The sequence below is a fragment of the Pinus tabuliformis genome, chromosome 5_2, assembly GCF_031772625.1.
Source record: "Pinus tabuliformis cultivar Carrire ecotype Pingquan chromosome 5_2, CPIR1, whole genome shotgun sequence".
Classification (NCBI taxonomy): domain Eukaryota; kingdom Viridiplantae; phylum Streptophyta; class Pinopsida; order Pinales; family Pinaceae; genus Pinus; species Pinus tabuliformis.
This window is the reverse complement of record NC_142306.1, coordinates 761075898-761100493: the sequence shown is the minus strand read 5'-3', so window position 1 is coordinate 761100493 and position 24596 is coordinate 761075898.

Here is a 24596-nt window from a genome sequence, read left to right as displayed (position 1 = left end):
GAGATGAGAGGTCAAACCCATCAACAACCAAGGAAAGATAGTCTTCAAAGAAAATCTTTTGCTCCTAAATGTGGAGATGATAGACAGTTATTTCCTCCGATGAATAATGTTGAATGTTATGTATGTCATAATCTTGGACATGTTGCAGCAAGATGCAGAAGTGGAATGGTTCAAGATCGTCACAAAAAAAGAGCATCACCTTCCAGGTACTTTAAGGGGTATTGTTTTTCTTGCAATATGTTTGGTCACAAAGCTATTGACTATTACAGAAGAAATATGAAACATGTAAGATGTTATGCATGTAACAAACATGGACATATAGCAAAGGAATCATGTAGGAGAAGACTTTGGGCACCATACTAAAAGGAGAAAACATCATCACAGTTGAAGATATAGAAGAATAATGAAGTACAGTAAGGAAGATGTGGCATAGCAGAGTATACAGACATGACGGACTCAGAGGGAGATGAAAGTGTGGAACCTCAGTGTTCTAAATCTCATACGAAAGTTGCATGAAGACAAGTCACATATATACGCGAGTTTGAAGCTACAAAGTCGTGTATATGTCGATTTGAGGAAAAGTAGTGGGACAAACTCAAGAAAAAGGGTCTGAGATGATTCAGTCAATTATTTGGTCTATTTGATAATGGTTACAATCTATTGATGATGTGTGGAAATGTGTTGGTACTCATAAGATGTTGTGCTTTTGATCCTAACTTAATGATGATGATGCCTTGATACTTCTTGCTGATAGTGAATAGATGGAATAGGTTCAGGGGGAGCATATGCTTTGAATAAATGCATTGTTGGCATTATGGTTAGAAATCTTTGGTGATGATGCTTATGTGGCTAAATGATTGTTGGTTGGCCAAGAGAATGGTATTTCAGGTTACAGGTCTGGATGTTGGTGACAAATGCTTATGGTGCATATCATATATGGTGTATGATAGTTGCTGATGACTATCATGGTCCTGTTTATATTGCTAGTCATTGTTATAAAAAGTCATGTATATCATTTGATGTAAAGGTCATGAAAAGACCTAATTTATAACCCCACTTTGCATGGGAAGGATGATGTAATAATGTCTATTTCAGTCATGTATAAACTTTTGGTATATCCCCACTTGGTTGGGTGGATGAGTGAAAATGGTGTATCCCCACTTGGTTGGGAGATTGATGTATGTATGAGTCATTGGTGATAGGAAGGTCATACTCACTTAGTTGAGTTGTAGAGTCATGTTATTTCTTTGAAAAATATTTTTGCAGACTTTGCATATGCTCAGGGGGAGCATGGACAGATTGGTACATCTTAGCATGTACAAAAGGGGAGCTCTATCAGAGATTTTAGCAAGTACTGAGGGGGATTATGGACAACAAAATGTATATCAAAGGGAGAGAACATCTTGGTCCGCCCTATGCCCTTGATGTCAAAGGGGGAGAGTGACTTGGTGTGTTTGTTGCCATCAAGTCCAAAGGGGGAGATTGTTGGCTTTATGATACAGGTATGACACAAATGTTGTCCTTGATGGCAACTCTCTCAGATGAAAGATCACAGTATAGCAAGTAAACAACAAGAATGAAGAAAGAAAGGTATACGTAGGTTCACCATTGACCAATTTCATATACACATAGGTTCACTGTATACAAAGGTGCGAATAACTTACACATGCACTTTCATAGAAGGAAAGGTGCATACATGTTGGAAAACTAAGTTTTGGTCTGTGGTATTTGGACCATGGTATTTTGGTATTGGTCTATGGTATTTGGTCTGAGGTATTGAGCCCAGGTATTGGGTCCAAGGTATCAGTCCTACGTGGTTTTGGACCATGGTATTGAGAGAGGCCTAAACCTATATAAGCAAAAGAAGATCATTAGGCCAAAGGGCAAGTGTGCAAGTGATGAATATCTGATGAAATGTGAGATCTAGTATGCTAGTTATGGGTTTGTGATGCTTTGCTTGATCTGAATGAAGGATGCACCTATGGTTGATGATGGATGATGGATCAGGATCATAAGGCTTAGAATGTATTATAATTATTTGGTTTGATCATGGATAGACTAGATCTGAATTATTGACGCATGTTTTATTGTATAAATGTTGTGATCTGGGTATGATTGATGTCTGGAATAGCTGCAAAGTTATATTTGCAGATCTGTACGTGGGTTCACTTTGGTAAAAGCATGTATACATGCTGTTTCGGCTCATGATAGTAGCATATACAGTATGAATTATGATATTTTAAGTTGCAGTTGGATCTAGTTGTTGTTTCATAATTCTGTGGTCTGCTCTGTGTTCTGGTGACTGTGTTTTGTTGACAGGGTTTCAGTGTTTCAGTATTGGGTGATTTAGAGATTTATGATGCAGGTGTAGTTGATGGGTGTATTGCAGTGGTGATTAATTTTGTGCTTCAATTTTGTTGATGGTTTCAGTATGAAAATGGATGAAACATGGCCTACAGATTTTGTGTTGTGCTTCAGGAGCATCTAGTATGATAATTTATGAAATGTGTGTTATAGACATTTTTGGGCACTACAATCCCAAGCATAAATGTCCATAAACTAAGGGCTCCTAAGTCCCTAAAGGTGTTGTTCCAACCCCTAAAAGAACAAGGTCAACTGATTACAGCTTCTCCCAGAAGTTCTCCATGAAAAACTACTCAGAACTGGTCAAAACTGGATCATTTCACTTGCTCCATGGCCAGGGTGCGATGCATCGCACCTTTTACACACGAGAAGTGCGTTGCATTTCTAAAAGCCCTTCTATGGGGTGCGATGGACGGGAAAAGACAAGTGGAGGAGACAGTTTGCGAGGTGGATGATGATGGAATCTTCCAGAAACTTCTCCTGGGACACTTGCCTCTCAGAATCGCCCAAGGATGAGTAAGAGATCAATGAGATCTCCAAGTGGCATCAAGAATTATTAGAGAGAAGACACTAATCAAAAACCCAGAGCTAACTCACACCTCTGCAAATATCTATATATAGATCTCTCACCCCAGAGATCCGGAGGTTAGAGGCTGGAATTTTGCATATTGTAAGGAATTGCTGTTGGTTTCTTGAGACAAACATAAGATTTTTGGGTGATCTAAGTTTTGTTTGAGGTGAAGAGGGGCTTCTTTGCTGGGAGGTTGATGCTGGGTCAGAACAACTGGTTGTAACTCCTCCTAGCTCTTTTCTTGTTTATCAATAAAAGCTATTTGAGTTTTCCTCCATGCTTTTGTGTCATTGATGCTTGTTACATTTGTATGGTCAATTACATATGATCCTAGATTGTTTATGATTATAGATCCATGTCTTTGTATAGTGCTATGCTTCTATGATCTTACAGGCACTTTGTGAAGCTAGGCGTGCAAGGGAGCAGGTAGCTGAGGACTATCAAAGAGGAGAGGGATCAAGTCAGGAGATTAGCGCAAGACAGAGGTTGGTCTTTCTGTTCCTCTCTATCTATAATTCATAAAGGAAAAACAAAAGTAGCTTTTCTCTGTTTGTTTCTAAGGCAGCTGTCACACCTTAGTGGGATAGAGCAGTTCTTTATAGACACTTTTCCATGTAACAAAATGGTGACCATACTGGGGAGATAATTAGTTTGTTTGTTTATCATTCTTTGTTGTCTATTTCATAAACTTACAGGTAGCATTCGAACTGCATTTTCCATAGCAAATGCAAAGTAGATAACTGCTACTTCAATCCATCTACTAGATTTGTTTATGATTTAAACAACTGATTCACAAACTATATGATTTCCCTTGTGATAGCTCTTAGATCCTCCTTAGATCTACCCCTGATTGTTGTATTACTAATTGCTTTTTGCTCAGCCAAAACCCAAGAACTGAACTGCAAACTGTGACCCAGAACCTAAACAGAGTCTCGTTTCTGGCCCAACGCAGGTACTGTTCAGAGAATCTGAACTTCATCGCACTTCCCGAGTGGACAAGGTGCGCTGCATTTCAAATTCTCTGTGTTATAGGTGCGCAGATCAGACTAGGCTCTGTGCAGTTTTGGTTTCTGTGATTCATTCTTTCCAGTTCTATTCCTGAATTTTGCTACCTGTGATCAGTATATGTCTGTTTGAAACCCCTTTTCCTTGCTGTTATTCCACCTCCTTTGTACAAAAGAACTGTAGATGTTTTTGTGTGTTTGTTGATTCATTTACAGTTCTCCTTTGCAAAAGTAGCATAATCGTACTGTCGTCCTTTGATTTGAAACTGTTGCAAGTGTCGATTTCAATCGTAGGAAAGAGTTTGATTGCTGTTGATGGTTGATTATCCTGTTACTATTGTTTTTGGTCTAAATTTGTAATTTTCTAGTGTCAAGAACAAGTATTAATTTTAAAATCGTAAGGTGTTGTGATCGTCTCCATTTTTGATTTTGAAAAGAAACTTGTTGATATTTGTCGCTTGAAAAGAAATTCAGATTTGTGCATCAACTTTATTTTTAGCATTCATATACTAAGAAAGTCGAAAACAAATACATGCATGTGCATTTGCATATAGACAGTCTGATTGGCTTGATTTAGGAAAGTGCATTTAGAGTGTGCTCTTTGCTCTTTGTGAAAATATTCTGTCTTTCTTTTCCTTAGTAGCTAGGATTTTCATTGCACAAAGAAGATAAAAAGTTTGTTTATCATCTCAGATTGCATTTTAGGAATTACATCTACATCTCGTGGTGAACCTGAAAGGTAAACTTCATAAACAAGATCAACTTAAAATAAATTCAATGAATCTAACAACGCTTTGGAACTTAACGCACAACATTTAGAAGTCTAGGCTAGAGACATATTCCAGCGTCGTAAAGCCTAGTAACTGTTGTCCTCACTGATGGTTGGGTGATTCCTCCACTTTGAGATGATAAGTGCCAGTACGGACTTGTGCTCCCACATACCGTCGAGTATATTTTGGGAGACCCCAATAGGCTTAATCCTTTATCCATAGGACGCTGTGTCTGCCGCCCTATCGATCGCAATGCACTGAACACAACATTTGGGAAGATTGACTGCCATACCGTAAAAGGTATTCTGTAGTTTTGTGATTGGTTTGGTAATCTCTCTACCTAGATTTCCAGAGCAGTCCCTTTCGTTCCTTTTCAGACTCCTTAATAGAAAAGGTCCATCTGAGCACTTGTCACTTCAGGCTCATTAAAAATCGAAGGCGACTAGAGTCATCTTTTGTTTTTTCTCGACTCTTAAAAATTGAAAAAACAAGTTGTGTCAAAGCGTCTAAAATTTATTTTAAACGGAATAATTATCACCTTTCCCTCGTTGGTCTTCGAAGTTAGTCTCCCTTCATCGCAAGTTCTTGTAGAATTGCTAGGAAATATTTTGGATAGACTAGATATGTCTGAACAACCGTCGACATCTAGGACTGTGTCATCCGACACAGCAACAGCAGAACCTCCTGCTATTACTCCAACAATGTTCGCCGATATACCATCTGTCCCGACAAGTTATCAACAACAAGCTGGAGTCCAATCAGGGACTGTTTCGACGACATGGTTTGTTCCTATTTCTTCATCTGGATTATCATCTGGTATTTCTTATGTTGAAACTCAACAAATTGATCCAATGTGTCTTCAAAGGCCAATCTACCCTTTAAGTACTGGATTGCCACCATATGGAGGACAGTATGCCTTTTCATTGTTCCCCCCCGGAGAACAACCATATGGGAGTTTACAACAAAGTTCAAGTCAAACTGGAATTACATCCAGCGGTTGGGTACCAATAATGCCTCAGCAACCAAGGGTTGTATATTCAATGCAACCAGTCCACCCTGTGTCGAATATTCCCACTATACCTGCTATGGTGACTGTGTCACAAGTACAAGCGCTACTTGTTGTATGTCAACCCCAAGTTTCTCAGGTTGCAATACAACAGCCTCTTGTCTCGACGACTCAATCACGACCTCAAGTTAGTGCCTCCTTATCTGGATTGACTCAGGCTCAAACAAGTACTATGACTCCTCATCTTGGTCAATCATCCAGTATTGGACAACAGAAAATGGTCCAACAACCAGGGCTGGTTCAATCTCAACAACCGCAATTCCAGCAATCATATCAAGGACCTGAGCAACAAGTCTTTTTAAGTAATGGGCAACTGCATTTCCAAAGTGGTTATCAATAACCATACTATAATGGTTATGCCCATCATCCTTGTCAAAGTTGCCAGCATCAAATACATAATGCTGGTATGCAAAGACCCACTGCTCAGGTGATTCCATCATATCCTGGGTATGCTTCACCTAACCTGAATCAACAGTTGCCCTTTGTAGCAACTCTAGAATTACCAGATCTAAACTGGCTGACGAATGATCCAATTGCTTATGCCCCTTGGTGGCCAACGATTCTGCATAAACTTTCGTCAGATATTCCTAAATTTAATGGAAATCCGGGTGAAGACCCATCGAATCATGTGATGACATTTCATCTGTGGTGTTCATCAAACACCCTAAACGATGATTCGATTAGGCTTCGCCTTTTTCAGAGGACGTTAACTGGTCCGGCAGCAAAATGGTACATCGAATTGCCTAGAGCTTCATTCGACAACTTCAGTACCTTAGCCACAACCTTTTTAACCCATTTTCAATTACCAATAAGGTACGAAATGGGAACGGAACTCCTTACCAACTTCAAACAGACAACAGCCACTCACATATCTGATCATATACATGAGTGGCGATGTCGTCGTAGAATGGTAAAAACGTATGTTCCCGATCAGCACTTCGCTGAATGGTTTATCAAGTCATTACTACCTTCCATCACGGAAGATGTGGCAAAGGGGGGAGTCGTAACGGAAGAGCAAGTTATCGCTCGTGCGCAATATTTGGACTTGATTTACACTCAGTCCAGCACACTCTATGCTAAAATACCTGACGCCCCTAGACTGGGATTCTCAATTCCTCCTCCTAAATCAAACAATGACTCTCATGCTAGCGATGGCGTGATTGGCGCAACAGACACGAAATCGACAAAGGCTACATCTAAAATGGCTCATAAGATTTCTAGTCAAAATGCAAATGAGGAACTTCTTGCCTTGGAAGTAAATGCCGTGTCGACTGACAAGGGCAAACAATTGAAGCAACCAGGGGGCAAGAACAAAAAGAAAGGGAGAAAAAAGAAGCAGGATGAGTCATCTCCTGAAAAACCTTCTACAAACCCTTCTGGGAAAAGGAAACCCCCTGCGAGGTGTCATATATGCGATGAGGATCATCGGACGAGAGATTCTCCACATAAAGCTGAAGTTAAGAAACTCTTTAAGAGTTCAAAAACCTCAGCAGTATTGACTGATCCTTTTCCAAACCCAGGAACCAAACTGGTTGCTAATAAAAATGCTTCCCGATCCCAAGTGCTTATGTTGTCTATATCAAAGCAACAAAATGATGCTTTGACAAGGAATAAAGATTACGGGAATCCACAGCAGTCGAATAACAAGGCTAATGAACAACCTAGTAGTTCGACAACAACTTTGACCGAAGTTGTACCACCCATCATTCCTGAAAAAATGATAAAGTCGCCAAAGGGAGTAGTACACAAATCAACATTTAATCCTCGTGCAAAAATAACACAGAATTATAATATAATAGAGGACCTGGCCCAATTGCTATCCGCTATGTCGACACTTGAGGTACCGCAAAATTGCCTCTCCCAAGAGCAAGCTTTATTATTAGTAATAGATGGGATTGACCCAATGGATTCCAATCTTGTGGCCTTTGATCATAAAGGATATGACCCTTAGTTACTAGCTCAACTAGCTTTCCTTATTCAAGTGAAAGCCCTCAACAAAACTGTTCATCGAACAATTATTGATGAGGGGGTATCCACATGTATTATGTCGATGAGTTGCTGGAAAATTTTAGGCTCACCACCCTTGTCGCGATCGTCAACAATGTTAAAAGCATTTGATGGACGATCATACACTCCATACGGGATTTTAAATAACTTGCAAGTTGAACTGGGGGGTAAAATAGTAGAAATTGATGTTGAAGTAATCGACGGAAATCTCGATTACAACATCCTACTAGGAAGGCCCTGGATATATGCCATGGCCGCAGTTGTGTCGACCTACTTCAGGAAGATTGCATTTCCATTCCAAGGAGGAATTACCATCATCGCCCAACAAACATTTCTCCCCAACAGTTCACAAATTACGGGAAGCATTCCAATGATCCATGGAAGCAATCATTCACTCCAAAATATCGGAGTAGGTCTCCTAAAAGACCCTGCCTTAATGGGTACTTTTGCCCTACCACCTCCGAGTAATCTGGAGGAAGTGGCCACAGTGGAATATGAAATCTTCTATATCTAAACATTTTGTCAGCATGGATCATCGCCATTTTAGAAATATTGTAGCAATCAATTTTCTTGGCCTGGGGGGCAAACCCAAATCAATGCTCATCGAGTGTTTGGATAGATAGGTCTAAGGAATATGGCACCTCTTCAAATCTTCCATCACATGTACATTCGAAAGACGAAGGAATCATTCATTCAATGATAGGAGAGGGACCATGGGAAGATTACCACCATCGCTCCCGTCTTCCAAATTACCACGAAGATTATTCCAACAACCTTAATCATCCTTCAGTTTTTTATTCTCTATCAAATACTGTAAATATGGTGGATTTTGAGGATGGTTCTTATCTCATGTCGACCTCGATAAAAAATGAAATAAGGAGTCTTGAGGATGGTTCTTTTCCTGTGTCAACCTCATTAAAAAATGAAACAAATCCCCTTTCCAAATCTCAAAGGTAAACCTTCATTCCAACCACAGAGTTGAATGCAATGAAGCTTGGGGGCATGCACCTCAATTTGCGTTATTATGCTGGGGGCATGCAAACTTATCACGAGCAGTGTTACCACAGGGTTCAAGCTCGTTAAAAAATAAACCCGCCACGAGCAGTGTTACTACAGGGTTCAAGCTCGTTAAAAAATAAACCCGCCACGAGTAGTGTTACTACAGGGTTCAAGCTCGTTAAAAAATAAACCCGCATCGAGCAGTTTTAGCGCATAGTTCAAGCTCGTTAAAAAATAAACATAAGCCATGAGAAAATGTTTCCCCCGCGTTTAAGCTCATTAAAAAATGAACTATTTCCTGGTAAATAACCATCGTGAATGTAGTACTTCAGCCATTAAATCCTTGGTCGTGTTTGCACCATCACCTCCACTTTTGCATTGGCTAATCATTCACCTCCATTTGATTGTTTACCCATTTTGAGGAACAGCTGCGAAGAGTGATTTCACTAGCCACCCTTGTAACACTGCCGTGATTGGAAAATTCCAAACCTTACCTGGAATCAATTGCTACCCATTTTATCACTCGTTCCTCAAAAGATGAGTCTCCTTTAAGCTCTTTTCAACTGACTCGTAAAATATGAAAAGATTGTCGAGCCATTGGCCTCTCCAGCTCGTTAAAGGGACAGGAAGTGCTATCCCTCCTCTAAATTTTAATCTTTTTGGACCTGAGGGATTATTACACAAAAATATTGAGCGCTTGTTTTGTTTGGCTCGTTAAAAGTATCGAAAATTCATCCCTTTTGTATTGTTTTATACTTTTTCGGACTTAAGGGATTAGATGACGAAAAAGGAATTTTGGAGTTACCTTTATGTTCCTTTTAAGACTCTCTAAAATTGAAAAGGATCGAGTTATCTTTGTCATTAAACTCATTAAAAAGATTAATAGCGACAAGCTTGTCTATAGACGAGAACAAGTTTCACTATCGCTAGGCTCGTTAAAACATAGTGATGGGTTTGCCCGAAGGGAAAATTATAGAACAAGCATATGTTATCCTCCTCAAGCTTGACAAAAATAAAGAGGTACTGGTCAGCAATGACTGGGGAAAAATTGGGAAGAAAACTTGAAGAAACTTTGTTGGTAGCAAGTCGCTCTTGAACATGACACTTCCACTCCATGTCTGAGTCGGGTTGGGTTGTTTCATTCACCGGTCACATCACCATGGTCCCATCATACCATCCAAATTTGGGGTTAATGATACCAATCCATCACATCAGTGTCGTCGATATATTCAAGAGAAGTCATTCAGAGAATTCACCTGTGTCTCACCCACTACCATACATTTATACTCCATTCTTTCATGATCGCCACCCTAAACCTTATATCACCAGATCGTTTTCACCTCCATTAAAATCATTTGCTCTGTTCCGTGTCATCGATGTGGGATTCATTAAGGCCCTCCTGTGACGGATCACTTCTTGTCGACATCAGCTCATTATCCAAGAAGTTGATCTAGGAACACCCCATTCAGTACTTTGAAGCTTGCATGCCTCAATGGCAAGTTTCTCACTTCCGGCGACAGGTTTACCTCAATGGCCTTCGACTGAAAGATTTTGCGTGGTGTTTGATGCCAAGTCCTTTATTCACACCACATGAATTGTACTGCAGTACCTTGAGGGTCATTATCATCATCGGTGATTCCTCTTGCGCTTGTTAATAGTTTACATCATTGGCTGGTAATCAAGCGATGTCTTTCCATGTTCGACTTCAGAACATTTCTCACATGGATCGACCTGTACTTCGAGTGAAGATCAAACGAGATTGAAGACCCTGGATCTAGTTTCATCCATCCAGGCTGCGATATATATTCAGGGAAATAAAGACATCAAATGTACATCATTTCCGCACAGATAATCATCCAATCAAAAGGTTGATGGCTCTATCAGAATCATCAGTATACACTCAGACGATTGTCTGTCCTATGTACATGAAAATGAATTTATAAAGCTGAGCATGGGAATGCCCGCCTCAGCTAGATCATGAAAATATTATGAAGATAATGTATTGTATTGTATCTTATTACAGGTCTCCTCCCAGCTTGAAAGAACTTCGGATCCTCATAATAAAGCATTTCACCCGACATCAAAAAGATGAACGACCTCATGCTTTAGGGGGAAACTGTTATAGACATTTTTGGGAACTATAACCCCAAGCATAAATGTCCATAAACTAAGGGCTCCTAAGTCCCTAAAGGTGTTGTTCCAACCCCTAAAAGAACAAGGTCAACTGATTACAGCTTCTCCCAGAAGTTCTCCATGAAAAACTACTCAGAACTGGTCAAAACTAGATCATTTCACTTGCTCCATGGCCAGGGTGCGATGCATCACACCTTGTACACACGGGAAGTGCGTTGCATTTCAAAAAGCCCTTCTATGGGGTGCGATGGATGGGAAAAGACAAGTGGCGGAGACAGTTTGCGAGGTGGATGATCATGGAATCTTCCAGAAACTTCTCCTGGGACACTTGCCTCTCAGAATCGCCCAAGGATGAGTAAGAGATCAATGAGATCTCCAAGTGGCATCAAGAACTATTAGAGAGAAGACACTAATCAAAAACCCAGAGCTGATTCACACCTCTGCAAATATCTATATATAGATCTCTCACCCCAGAGATCCGCAGGTTAGAGGCTCGAATTTTGCATATTGTAAGTAATTGTTGTTGGTTTCTTGAGACAAACATCAGATTGTTGGGTGATCTAAGCTTTGTTTGAGGTGAAGAGGGGCTTCTTTGCTGGGAGGTTGATGCTGGGTCAGAAAAACTGGTTGTAACTCCTCCTGGCTCTTTTCTTGTTTATCAATAAAAGCTATTTGAGTTTTCCTCCATGCTTTTGTGTCATTGATGCTTGTTACATTTGTATGGTCAATTTACATCTGATCCTAGATTGTTTATGATTATAGATCCATGTATTTGTATAGTGCTATGCTTCTGTGATCTTACAGGCACTTTGTGAAGCTGGGCGTGCAAGGGAGCAGGTAGCTGAGGACTATCAAAGAGGAGAGGGATCAAGTCAGGAGATTAGCACAAGACAGAGGTTGGTCTTTCTGTTCCTCTCTATCTATAATTCATAAAGGAAAAACAAAAGTAGCTTTTCTCTGTTTGTTTCTAAGGCAGTTGTCACACCTTAGTGGGATAGAGCAGTTCTATATAGACACTTTTCCCTGTAACAACGTGGTCCCTAGAGGAAGAGAGAAGGTCATAGCCTTCTGTAGGCCGGCACCTACGTACTAGTAAACGTATTGGCTAGTACAAGAGTCAGGGGGTTGTAGCTCCCTTCCAGTAGTAGCTGGAGAATGAGAGAAGGTTGTAGCCTTCTGCAAGTGGGTGCCTGCGTACTGGTATGAGTATGTTCCAGTACAAGATTGTAAACAGGTTTTTCTTATATTAAAGGAAGATGGAAACAGGTGGTTTTTGTCCCGCATTGTGTTTCCACCTTATATCATTGCATTCATGTGTGTTTCTTATGTGTGATGATATGTTCTATTTCACTGCACCTATTTACTTTTTATATGGTTAATGAAGTTCTGATGCACTGATTAAAGATCAACATATAATGGATTAACTGAATCATAAGTTTACTAGATATACGCTAGTTGCATTAAACATAGTTGAAGTAGCGTATATGAATTTGATTATGGAAATGAAAAAGTTAGTGATTTGCTAATACTGATTCAAATGCCCCCCTCCCCCCCCCCCCCCATCTCAGTGTTATTTCCAACACTTACGACAACAATTTTTTAAGGATCAACTGATAGAACTTGCTCACATACTACACGACCTAACATAATATTGAATGATGCTGAAAATATTCATTTATTCAAATTTAATGAAATTTATAGCTATCTACACCTATCTAACATTAAGTACAAAATTTCAATATGCATTTTTAAAGGACGAAATACTATCTAGTCAACTAAATATACCTCAAGTAACTTGTGGATGAAATACTTAAATGTTGCAACCACAACTTTGAAGAATAGTGTTGGTTTTTTCTTTAGACCACAGGGCATGATAGTATACTAGAAGGATCCCCATTTCATCACAGAGGTAGTCTTATATATATCTTCTGGCACAATATTAATATGATGATAGCCCAAGAATCCATCAATAAATAAATAAGACTCATGTCCTCCTACATTATTCAACACCTAATCTATAAATGGGGTGGGAAATGGGTCATGTACACAAGCATCAATAAGCTTCCTCAAATCCACATAGATTCTAATTTCTCTTGTCTTCTTGTCCTGCACTACCATTGGGCTTATCTATTCTTATTCTTCTATTGGTTCAATGATTATAGCTTCCAACATCCTCTATAGCTATTTTTTCACTTTCTTCTTACAAATAGGGTCCATTATATAGGGTTTTTGTTTGAATGGCTTCCTTCCTAGTTTCAAGGGTATTTTCATCTCTTATAGTTCCCCAACAATCCCCTTCATCTCTAAAAATTAGGTTGGGAAGAGGTCCTAGTATTAATGCAATAAATCGACAACCTTTTGCACTATCTCCTCATCCCAATAGTCCCCAATAATTTTGAGCTTTGAATTATGTTTGGTCCGAATATTCACTTTGTGTGTCTCAATAGACCTTGCATAATCTGCAAGCTCCAACTCTTGACCTACTACTATGTGCTCTCCTTCAGTTTCTTAGGTCATCCTAGTGATCAAATGTTTTAGTGACATTGTAACATTCCACGAATTGTTTAATGGTCTGAGAATGTTTGTTCATGAAGCACAAGGACTGGCTTCTGCACAGTTTGGATTTCTAGCGCAAAATTTTTCTTTTTGACATTCTGCAAAGTTATATAAAATTAAGGATCCTTTGATTCAGAATTGAAGGTTACCTTAAAATTTCGAGTCATCTCTCCCCTGTCGACTATTCCTCTATGCACCTCCAATTTAGTATACCAATTATTTCTGATAGTATCCAATAGATGTACCCATTCTTCCTATGGTATCTTCTTCTTATTCCATGCTACAATGCAACCTTTAAGGTGATTGGTAAGGAAAATAACGCCATTATACCTTGATTCAGTATCTCCTGCATCCATCATGAACCTAATTTGCATCAAATGTTTGCATGTTTGTGAACTTTCCATCTTGTCATTACGTGCAACCAATCATCACACATGAGTTTCTTTCAAGACTATGATAAAGCTTGTAATCTTATCTTTTTAGGGATTGTTAGCTCTGCTAAAAAATTCAGCATTTGGAGAACCAATTTTTCAGCTCGGCCATGTGTTTATGCAGAAGGGGAGCTCGCAGCAGTCATTTACATTCCTCTCCTTCATCTTCTTCATACTCTCTTAGCCCCGCTACATGTTTTTCCTCCATTTCACCTCTATAACTCTGTGAAAATCCAAGATCTTTTAGCCCCTAGGCGCTAAGCTTCAAACCCATGTAGCTGCGCGCCTCCACCTAATCCTCATATTCATAGTTTCCTTTTCATAATAGCCAGAAACCCGTGCGATTAAACCTACACCATTTGATCATCGCATCATGATCCGATGGTCTCCGCTGCTTTCCCCACTTGTTAAACCCAGTTTATTTCCCCGTCGTCCGATCGTTTGTCGCCGCAATCCAATGGCAGTCGCTCCTCCTTACCCCGCAAACTACCCGCGCGTTAACGCGTGGGGAAAGCAGTTTCCTGCCTATTGCATCCACCACGCATCACAGTTCTATTGCATTGCGTGCCCATTGTACGATTTCCGCCTGACCCTGTAAGCGGTGTGATGCATACCGCTTACCGCCCTTGTCCTCTCGCCCGCGATCTACCCGCTCTCATATCTCCTGATACCCTCTGCAAATCGATCTCCGTCATTCGTCTGCTGGATCCAACGGCTGATACTGGTTCCCGTCGTGCACATGCCTTCGCTATATTTTCCGTGCCACCCTTGACTGTTCCGTGCTACCGAAGGTCGAAGGCGATCATCCACCAGCACTATGCACATTAGATCCTCAACAACCACATTTAACAAGTAGCATGGCCGAGGAAGGAAAGTACAAACCTCGAGCAGTTAAAGGCATTTATCAGTTATGGAGTTTCTTGCAGTCAACACTCTACCTACTCGAAAAGGACAGCGGAGTATCTCAAAAGGCAAATTTTGTTCATTGAAAAAGGCAGATCGCAGCAGAGACTCTATCAGAGAGTTAAGGTGGTTGGTGGTCCATTATGACCCCTCCACGCATAGCATAGCAGAATATCTTTGTAAACAAATTCTATATATACCCAGAAGACAGATGTAATCGAGGTTGATGGTTGTCATTTTGATGTAAGGTTCAACTTATGGAGACTGTAACTACTGTGATACTTGCAGCGTCTAGTCTTCATTTTCAGCTAATACAAGCTTATTTTGTTGTTAATTGCTCACTTTACACTTCTATTCTATTCTAGGTTGTGCTTGTATGCATTTTTCATGTGCTCTTGATATTTAGCATTTGAGGGGCTGTCATCCCACCTCTGTGTTGGAATCTAGTATGTATCATTGAATATGTTACGTAGGTTTCTGTTATCTTAATGCCAAAGAGATGTCATCCTGTCTGTGTACTAAGAAAGAGATTTGCAGACCTCTTTACTAGTTGCAGCCGACCATCACATGGTCTTGTGCATCTGCTGGTGTGGTCAGTATTCTCCACATTCACTTAATCCTCAAACTGTGAGTAATTGGTGGTCTAAAGCCTTGTAGTCTGGGGGTGTTCACCCATGTCTGGAGTTAAGCATAGTAGAAGTGGTTATTTGGCTTGAATATGCATCATTCCTTCCATTCATCCATTTCCAACATTTTGTTGAGTTTGTAATGTTCCCGAGCATCTCCGAGATACAACCTAGGAGAGTTTCTTGGGGTGATAACATTAATTGGTGCTGTTGCCAGGGAGAGGAGATTGAAGCTCAACTTCCCTGGGAGAACGACACAGTTCCAGATTTTGATGATAGACAAAGTCTGGGCACATTTCTGGTTGTAATCATCTATCTGGCGACTTCACTGGAGGAAGACCACTCTTTGGCGACTCCACGTTACAGTCCTGGCTCAGTTTGTGAGGCACACTCGAAGAAATCCTCAGAAATCACCAGCTGTTCCAGTGCCTGACCCTGAAAAGATCGTTAAGCAGAAGAAAAAATCATAGAAAGGAGCATCAGGATCAGGTAAGCCTAAAAAATCCCATGTATCTCTACTAATGAAGAAATTACCTTCAGAGATTCATAAAGCTCCTGTTCATTCATTTCCCTTTCGGTGTTCAGTCCAAAGTAAGCACCCATGCTGTCCATCATATTCCTTTGTCTCTGTCATCCTTTTCATTGATCCATACCACTCAGTCTACTAGTATCCTTTCACCTACCTCAGTCATGGCAGGCCAGCTAGCTCCTACGAAGATAGGAATAATCGTTGATGCTAGATATGGGCCCTTGGTCTTTGTTATAGACATTTTTGTGCCTTACAACTCCAAGCATGAAATGTCCATAAGCCAAGGGCTCCTAAGTCCCTAAAAGTGTTTTTCTAACCCCTAAAGGAACAAGGTCAACAAATTACAGCTTCTCCCAGAAGTTCTCCACCAGAAACTGCTCAGAATAAGTCAAAACAGGATCATTTCAGCTACTCCACTGGCTAGGTGTGTTGCATTGCACCTAAATACACTGTGAGGGTGCGTTGCATTTCAAAAGTCCCTTCTGTGGGGTGCGATGGGCGAGAAATGACAAATGGCAGTGTCATTCCGCGAGGTGGAGAGACAATGGAAGCTTCCAGAATCTTCTCCTGTGACACTTGCCTCACTGAATTCGACCAAGGATGAGTAAGAGGCCTTCAGTCTCCAAGTGGAAGCAAGAACTGACAGAGAGAAGACACTAATCAAATCACAAGCTGACTCATCCTCCTTACACATATCTATATATGGATCCCTCATCTCAGAGATCCAGAGGCTGGAATTTTGCATATTGTAAGGAATTGCTGTTGGTTTTTGAGACAAACATCAGAGTATTGGGTGATCTATGCTTTGTTTGAGGTGAAGAGGGGTTTTCTTTGCTGGGAGGTTGATGCTGGGTCAGGAACCACCAGTTGTAACTCTTCTTGGATCTTTTCTTGTTTATCAATAAAAACTATTTGAGTTTTTCCTCCACGCTTTTGTATCATTGATGCTTGTTACATTTGTATGGTTAACTTAAATCTGATCCTAAGTTGTTTATGAATATAGATCCATGTCTTTGTATAGTGTTCTTCTTCTGTGATCTTACAGGTACTTTGTGAAGCCGGGCAAGTAAGGGAGCAGGTAGCTGGAGACTATCAAAGAAGAGAGGGATTGGATCAAAGGATTAGCGCAAGACACAGGTTGGTTCTTTCTATTCCTCTCTATCTATAGTTCATAAAGGAAATACAAAAGTAGTTTTTCTCTGTTTGTTTCTAAGGCAACTGTCACACATTAGTGGGATAGAGTAGTTCTAAATGGACACTTTTCCCTTGTAACAAAATGGCGACTCCACTGGGACTGTCTAATTAGTTTGTTTGTGTCTCATTCTTTGTTGTTTGTTTCATAAACTTATAAGTAGCTTTCGAATTGCATTTGCCATAACAAATGCAAAGTAGATAATTGCTGCTTCAATCCATTCACTGGATCTGTTTATGATTTAAACAACTGATTCACAAACTATCTGATTGCCCTTGTGATAGCTCTTAGATCCTCCTTAGATCTACCCCTGATTGTTGCATTACTGATTGCTTTTACTCAGCCAAAAACCAAAGACTGAACTGCAAACTGTGACCCGGAACCCGGACAGATTCTCGTTTCTGGCCCAGTGCAGGTACTATTAAGAGATCCTGAATTTCAACGCACTTCCCGAAAGGGCAACCTGTGCTGCATTTCAGATTCTCTGTGTTACAGGTGCGCTGATCAGACTAGCCCTGTGCAGCTGTGGTTCTTGTGCTTCATTCTTTCCAGTTCTATCTCTGAATTTTGCTGCCTGTGATCAGTATATGTCTGTTTGAAACCCCTTTTCCTTGCTGTTATTCCACCTCCTTTGTACAAAAGAACTGTAGATGTTTTTGTGTGTTTGTTGAGTCGTTTACAGTTTTCCATTGCAAAAGTAGAATAGTCGTACTGTCGTCCTTTGATTTGGATCTGTCGCAAGTGTCGATTTCGATCATAGGAGAAAGTTTGATTGCTGTTGATGGTCGATTATACTATTACTATTGCCTTTGGTCTGAATTTGTGATTTTCTAGTGTCAAGAACAAGTGTTCATTTCAAAATCGCAAGGTGTCGTAATCATCTCTGTTTTTGATTTCGAAAAAGAGCTCGTTTATATTTGTCGCTTGAAAAGAAATTCAGATTTGTACATCAACTTTCTTTTTAGCATCAATACTAAGAAAGTCGAAAACAAATACATGCATGTGCATTTGCATATAGACAGTCTGTTTGGCTTGATTTAAGAAAGTGCATTTACGGTGTGCTCTTTGCTCTTTGTGAAAAGATTGTGTCTTTCTTTTCCTCTAGTAGCTAGGATATTCATTGCACAAAAGAGATAAAAGTTTGTTTATCATCTTTAGATTGCATTTTAGGAATTACATCTACATCTCGTGGTGAACCCAAAAGGAAAACTTCATAAACAAGATCAACTTAAAATAAATTCAATGAATCTAACAACGCTTTGGAACTTAATGCACAACATTTAGAGGTCTAGGCTAGAGACGTATTCCGACGTCGTAAAGCCTGGTAACTGTTATCCTCAATGATGGTTGGGTGATTCCTCCACTTTGAGACGATAAGTGCCAGTACGGACTTGTGCTCCCACGTACCATCGAGTATATTTTGGGACACCCCTATAGGCTTAAATCCTTTATCCTTAGGAAGCCGTGTCTGCCGCCCTATCGATCGCAATGCACTGAACACCGCATTCGGGAAGATTGACTGCCGTACCGTAAAAAGTATTCTGCAGTTTTGTGATTGGTTTGGTACTCCCTCTACCTAGATCTCTAGAGTAGTCCCTTTTGTTCCTTTTCAGACTCCTTAACGGAAAAGGTCCATCTGAGCACTTGTCACTTCAGGCTCATTAAAAATCGAAGGAGACTAGAGTCATCTTTTGTTTTTTCTCGACTCTTAAAAACTAAAAAAACAAGTTGTGTCAAAGCGTCTAAAATTCATTTAATTCAGAAACATACCTTCCATTTATTTTAGTTGATCGAGTAATCCACAATCGTGGAAGAAAGTCAATTGAAACCCCGTCGTTCACGGAGGCTTACGAGTCAACCGTCTTTGTCTCTGGAATCGAAACCAGTACGGACAAAGCGAACTCGTTTAACTGGTTCCAAATCTCCTATCAAAGTTAGAACAAGTGTTCCAACAACATCAGAGACTCCGGTTACTCCAAACATTTCTGGAATCCCTGCCTCTACAGAAGAATTTCAATAGCCACAGAAGGACAGTGATACTAATCCTAGTTTGAGAATAAACACTTGTGTTACCGAACCAGTTCCATCTACAATCGGTTCGGAGAGTCTTACTCTTCAAACATCTGTCGCTACCGATTTCACACCTTCTTCGGCACCAGAAATATTTTACGGACCTGACGGTCTTCCCCTTCCACCTGGTTTGATTGCAATAGAAGAAATTGTAGAAGATCCTCAAACAAGTACTCCAACGCACTTTGGGGTCGGGATCACTCTATATCCTTCTTCATCAGAAGTTAGTCTACCACCAGCGGAAGCTCCTGTAGAATCGCTAGGTAATCTTTTGGATAGACTACAAATGTCTGAACAACCGTCAATATCTAGGACTGTGTCATCTGACACAGCAACGACAGAACTCCCTGCTATCACTCTGACATTGTTCGCCAACATACCATCTGTCCCGACTAGCTTTCAGCCGCTAGAAGGAGCCCATTCAGGGGCTATTTCGATAGTATGTTCCGTTCCTGTTTGTTCATCCGGAATAATATCCGGAAACTCTTATGTTGAGTCTCAACAAATTGATCCATTTGGAGGTCAATTTGGGCAGTCCGGCCTCCAAGGGCAAACAATTCCCTTGAGTTCTTGATTACCACCATATGGGGGGTAATATACCCTTTCATTACCCCCTCCGGGAGGATATACATACGGGAGTTCACAACAACATTCAGGTTATACTGGAATTACCTCAAGTGGTTGGGTACCTATACTACCTAAACAACCAAGAGTTGTGTATTCAATGCAACAATGCGTACCTATGTTGAATATCCCGACTACGCTAGCTATTGTGATGGTGTCGCAAGTTCAAACGTTGCCTGTTGTATGTCAACCTCAGGTTTCTCAGGTTGTAGTGCAACAGCCCCTTGACCGTGCGACTCAACCACAATCGCCGACTAGTGGAGTGACACAGGTTCAGATGGGTACAACTACCCCTCATCTTGGTCAAACTGTTAGTATCAGGCAACAGCACATGGCTTCACAACCATGGCTGGTACAATACCAACAACCGTAATTCGAACAAGTATACCAAGGTTCTGAGCAGCAAATCTTTGCGAACAGTGGACAGCCGTACATTCAAAATTGTTAAAATCAACCATTTTACAATGGTCATGTCCACCAACCTTACCAAACATACCAGCATCAGATGCATTATGTCGGTATGCAAAGACCAACTGCTCAGGCAATCCCATCTTATCCTGGGTATGCTTCACCTAACCTGAATCAACAGTTACCCTTTGTGGCAACTTTAGAGTTACCTGATTTAAATTGATTAACAAATGATCCAATTGCTTACGCCCCTTGGTGGCCAGCGATTCTGCATAAACTTCCATCAGATATTCCTAAATTTAATGGAAATCCAGGTGAAGATCCATCGAATCACGTGATGACCTTTCATCTATGGTGTTCGACAAACACCTTAAAGGATGATTCGATAAGAACTTCGCCTCTTTTCAGAGGATGTAAACGGGTCCCAGCGGCAAAATGGACATTGAATGCTAGAGCTTCGTTCGACAACTTCAGTACCTTAGCCACAACCTTTTTAAACAAACCTTTTCAGTTTACCAATAAGGTATGAAACGGAACAGAACTTCTTACCAACTTCAAACAGACAACGGCCACTCACATATCTGATCATGTACATGAGTGGTGACGTCATCGTAGAATGGTAAAAACGTATGTCCCCGATCAGTTGTTAGCTGAATGGTTTATCAAGTCATTACTGCCTTCCATCACGGAAGATGTGGCAAAGGGGGGAGTCGTAACAGAAGAGCAAGTTATCGCTCGTGCGCAATATCTGGACTTGATTTACACTCAGTCTGGCACGCTCTACGACAAAATACCTGACGCCCCTAGACCGGAATTCTCAATTCCTCCTCCTCCTAAATCAAACAATGACTCTCATGCCGGCGACGGCTTGATTGGCACGACAAACACGAAATCGACAAAGGCTACATCCAAAAAGGCCCGTAAGATTTCAGGTCAAAATGCAAAAGACGAACTTCTTGCTTCGGAAGTAAATGCCGTATCGACAGATAAACGCAAAGAAACCAAACAACTAGGAAGCAAGAAGAAAGGCAAAGGGAAGAAGAAGAAACAGGAGGAATCATCACCTGAAAAATCTTCTTCAAACCCTCCTGGAAATAGGAAACCAAAAAATCTATGCTTTATATGCGATGAGGATCATTGGACCGCAGAATGTCCACATAGAGCTGAGCTTAAGAAATTCTTCAAGAATTCAAAAACCTCCGCAGTGTTAACTGATCCGTTTCCAAATCCAGGAACAAATCTGGTTGAGAGTGGAAATGCTTCCCCGTCTCAAGTGCTAATGTTGTCAGTTTCAAAACAGCAAAATGATGCTTTGATATCGACAAGGAACAAAGATTATGGGAATCCACAGCTGTCGAACAACAAGGATAAAGATCAACCAAGTAGTTCGACAACGACTTCGACAGAAGTTGTGCCACCCACCATCCCTGAATTGATGATAAAACCGCCAAAGGGAGTAGTACACAAGTTGACATTTAATCCCTGCGCTAGAGCAACACAGCATTATAACATAGTGGAAGATTTGGCCCAATCGCCATCCGCTATGTCGACTCTTGAAGTACTACAAAATTGCCCATCCCAAAGGCAGGCTTTATTATCGGCCATTGGTGGGATTGACCCAAAGGATTCCAATCTTGTATCCTTCGATCATAAAGGATACGATCCTCAGTTACCAGCTCAACTAGCTTTCCTTGTTCAAGTGAAATCCCTCAACAAAACTGTTCATCGAACGATTATTGATGAGGGGGCATCTACATGCATTATGTCGATGAGTTGCTGGAAAACTTTAGGATCTACAAACTTGTCGCGATCTTCGACGACATTAAAAGCATTCGACGGAAGGTCATATACCCCATATGGTATCCTAAGTAACTTGAAAGTTGAACTAGGAGGGAAAACGGTAGAAATAGATGTTGAAGTCATCGATGGGAATCTTGATTACAACATCCTACTAGGAAGACCGTGGATATATGCCATGGCAGCTGTTGTGTCGACCTATTTTAGAAAGATTGCATTTCCCTTTCAAGGAGGGATTACAATTGTCGATCAACAAAACTTCCTCCCCAATGGTTCTCAAGTTACTGGAAGCATTCCTATGATCCATGGAAGCCCCCATTCGCTTCAGAATATCAGAGTAGGCCTACTAAAAGATCCTATACTAATGGGAACTTTCGCTCTTCCACCTCCAATCAATCTGGCAGAAGTAGCGTCGATAGGAACCTGCAACATGATATCTTCTACAAAGATCTCAGAAAACGATATCGACATGGATCATGCAGTGGTTTTTCCCCCAAGCCCAATGGAAATATTATAGCAATCAATGTTCCTAGCATGGGAGGCAAACCCAAATCAACGCTCATCAAGCGTTTGGATAGATAGGTCTAGAGAATATGGTACTCCTTCAGATCCTTGGTCATGAGTGCATGTCACCGACGAAGGAATTGTCCAATCTATGGTAATTGAAGGGACACCATGGAATGATTCCCACCATCGTTCCCTTCTTCCAGATTATGGAGAAGATAATCAAGATGACCTGTATCATCCTTCAGTTTTTGAATTCCTATCAAATACTGTAAACACGGTGGATTCAGAGCGAAACTTGTCCAATATATAAGAGACTATCGCCATAAATATCTTGACTAAAACATATGTTGTAGAAAATATTTATGTTGGCAAATATTGTTCTCCTTCAGAACTGGAAATATATAACGCTCTTTTTCGAGAATTCAGAGATGTCTTTGCTTGGTCATACAATGAAATGCCAGGCATTGACTCGAGTATCATTGAACACGAAATTGAGATGTATCCAGATGTCAAACCAGTACGACAACGGCTAAGACAGGTGCACCCCAAGAAAGCCGCTGCCATTAAGGTAGAAGTTGAAAAACTTCTCCATGCTGGTTTCATCTACCTGGTTCCTCTAACTGATTGGGTATCGAATATTGTCCCTGTTATGAAAAAACAGGGGACAGTTAGAGTGTTTGTCGATTATAGGGATGTAAATCAAGCTTGTCCAAAAGACAACTACCCTACAACCTTCATTGACCAGATAATTGATGAATGCGCTGGATGTGAAATCTTTTCATTCATGGATGGATTCTCCGGTATAATCAAATAAATATCCGCCCACAGGACCAGTCAAAGACTGCATTTATTTGTCCGTGGGGCACATTCGCATATCGAAAATTACCCTTTGGTTTAAAGAACGCAGGGGCGACATTTCAGAGGGCAATGAATTATTCCTTCCATGACATCAAAAGCATCATTCAACTGTACCTCGACGACCTTCCGGCTCATTCGCGAAAGCGGACTGATCATCCGCAGCATTTAAGAGCAATATTTCTACGTTGCCGACACTACAAGATACGACTCAATCCGCACAAATGTGTATTTTGCATTAGTTCTGGTCATTTACTTGGCTTTCTAGTCTCCAAGGATGGGATTCGTCTTGACCCATGTAAGGTCTAGGCAATCATAAATTTGCCTCCACCTTCGAATTTGCTTCAGATTCAGAAACTCCAAGGGAAAGCGAACTTTCTGAGGAGGTTCATTCCAAATTATGCCGAACTTGCTAAAGGTTATACACGTCTTTTGAAAAAGGAGGTACCCTTTGTCTAGGATCAGGTTGCGCAAGCTTCCTTTGATGCTTTAAAAGATTCCCTAATGAAAGCATCATTAATGTACGCCCCTGATTATCAAAGGGATTTTAACCTGTATCTGGCTGCAGCAGATACGACCATCACAATGGTTTTAGTTCAAGAAGTCGATGGAATTGAGCATCCTATATATTATTTAAGTAAAAACTTAAATGATACAGAAATCAAATATTCTTACATTGAAAAGCTAGCGCTTGCAGCTGTTCAAGCGATACAGAGATTTCGACACTATGTCCTCTTTTGGAAAACTACCATTCTGTCAGATTACAACCCCATGACTTATATATTGTCGTGACAGTTGCTGGGGGGCAAATACTCAAAATGGATAGCAATCCTACAAGAGTTTGATCTGGAATTTGTAAAATCCAAGTCAAAGAAAGCTCTGGTTTTCGCATGATTATTGTGCGATCTCCCATCGTCGTCCAACGATGAAACATCCGAAGAATCAATCGTGGATGAAAGTTTGTTTCTAATATCTAAAAGCAATGAGTGGTATGGGGATATAAGCATTTATCTCCAAACCCAAAAATTTAGGCCAAACACCTCCCACTCTAAACAAAAACGTATTTGATACCAAGCAAAAGACTACATGATCATCGGTGATACACTTTACCGTCGCGGTATCGATACAATTCTGAGGAGGTGCCTCACCCATGAAGAGGCCGAAAAAGTCTTGAATGACTGTCA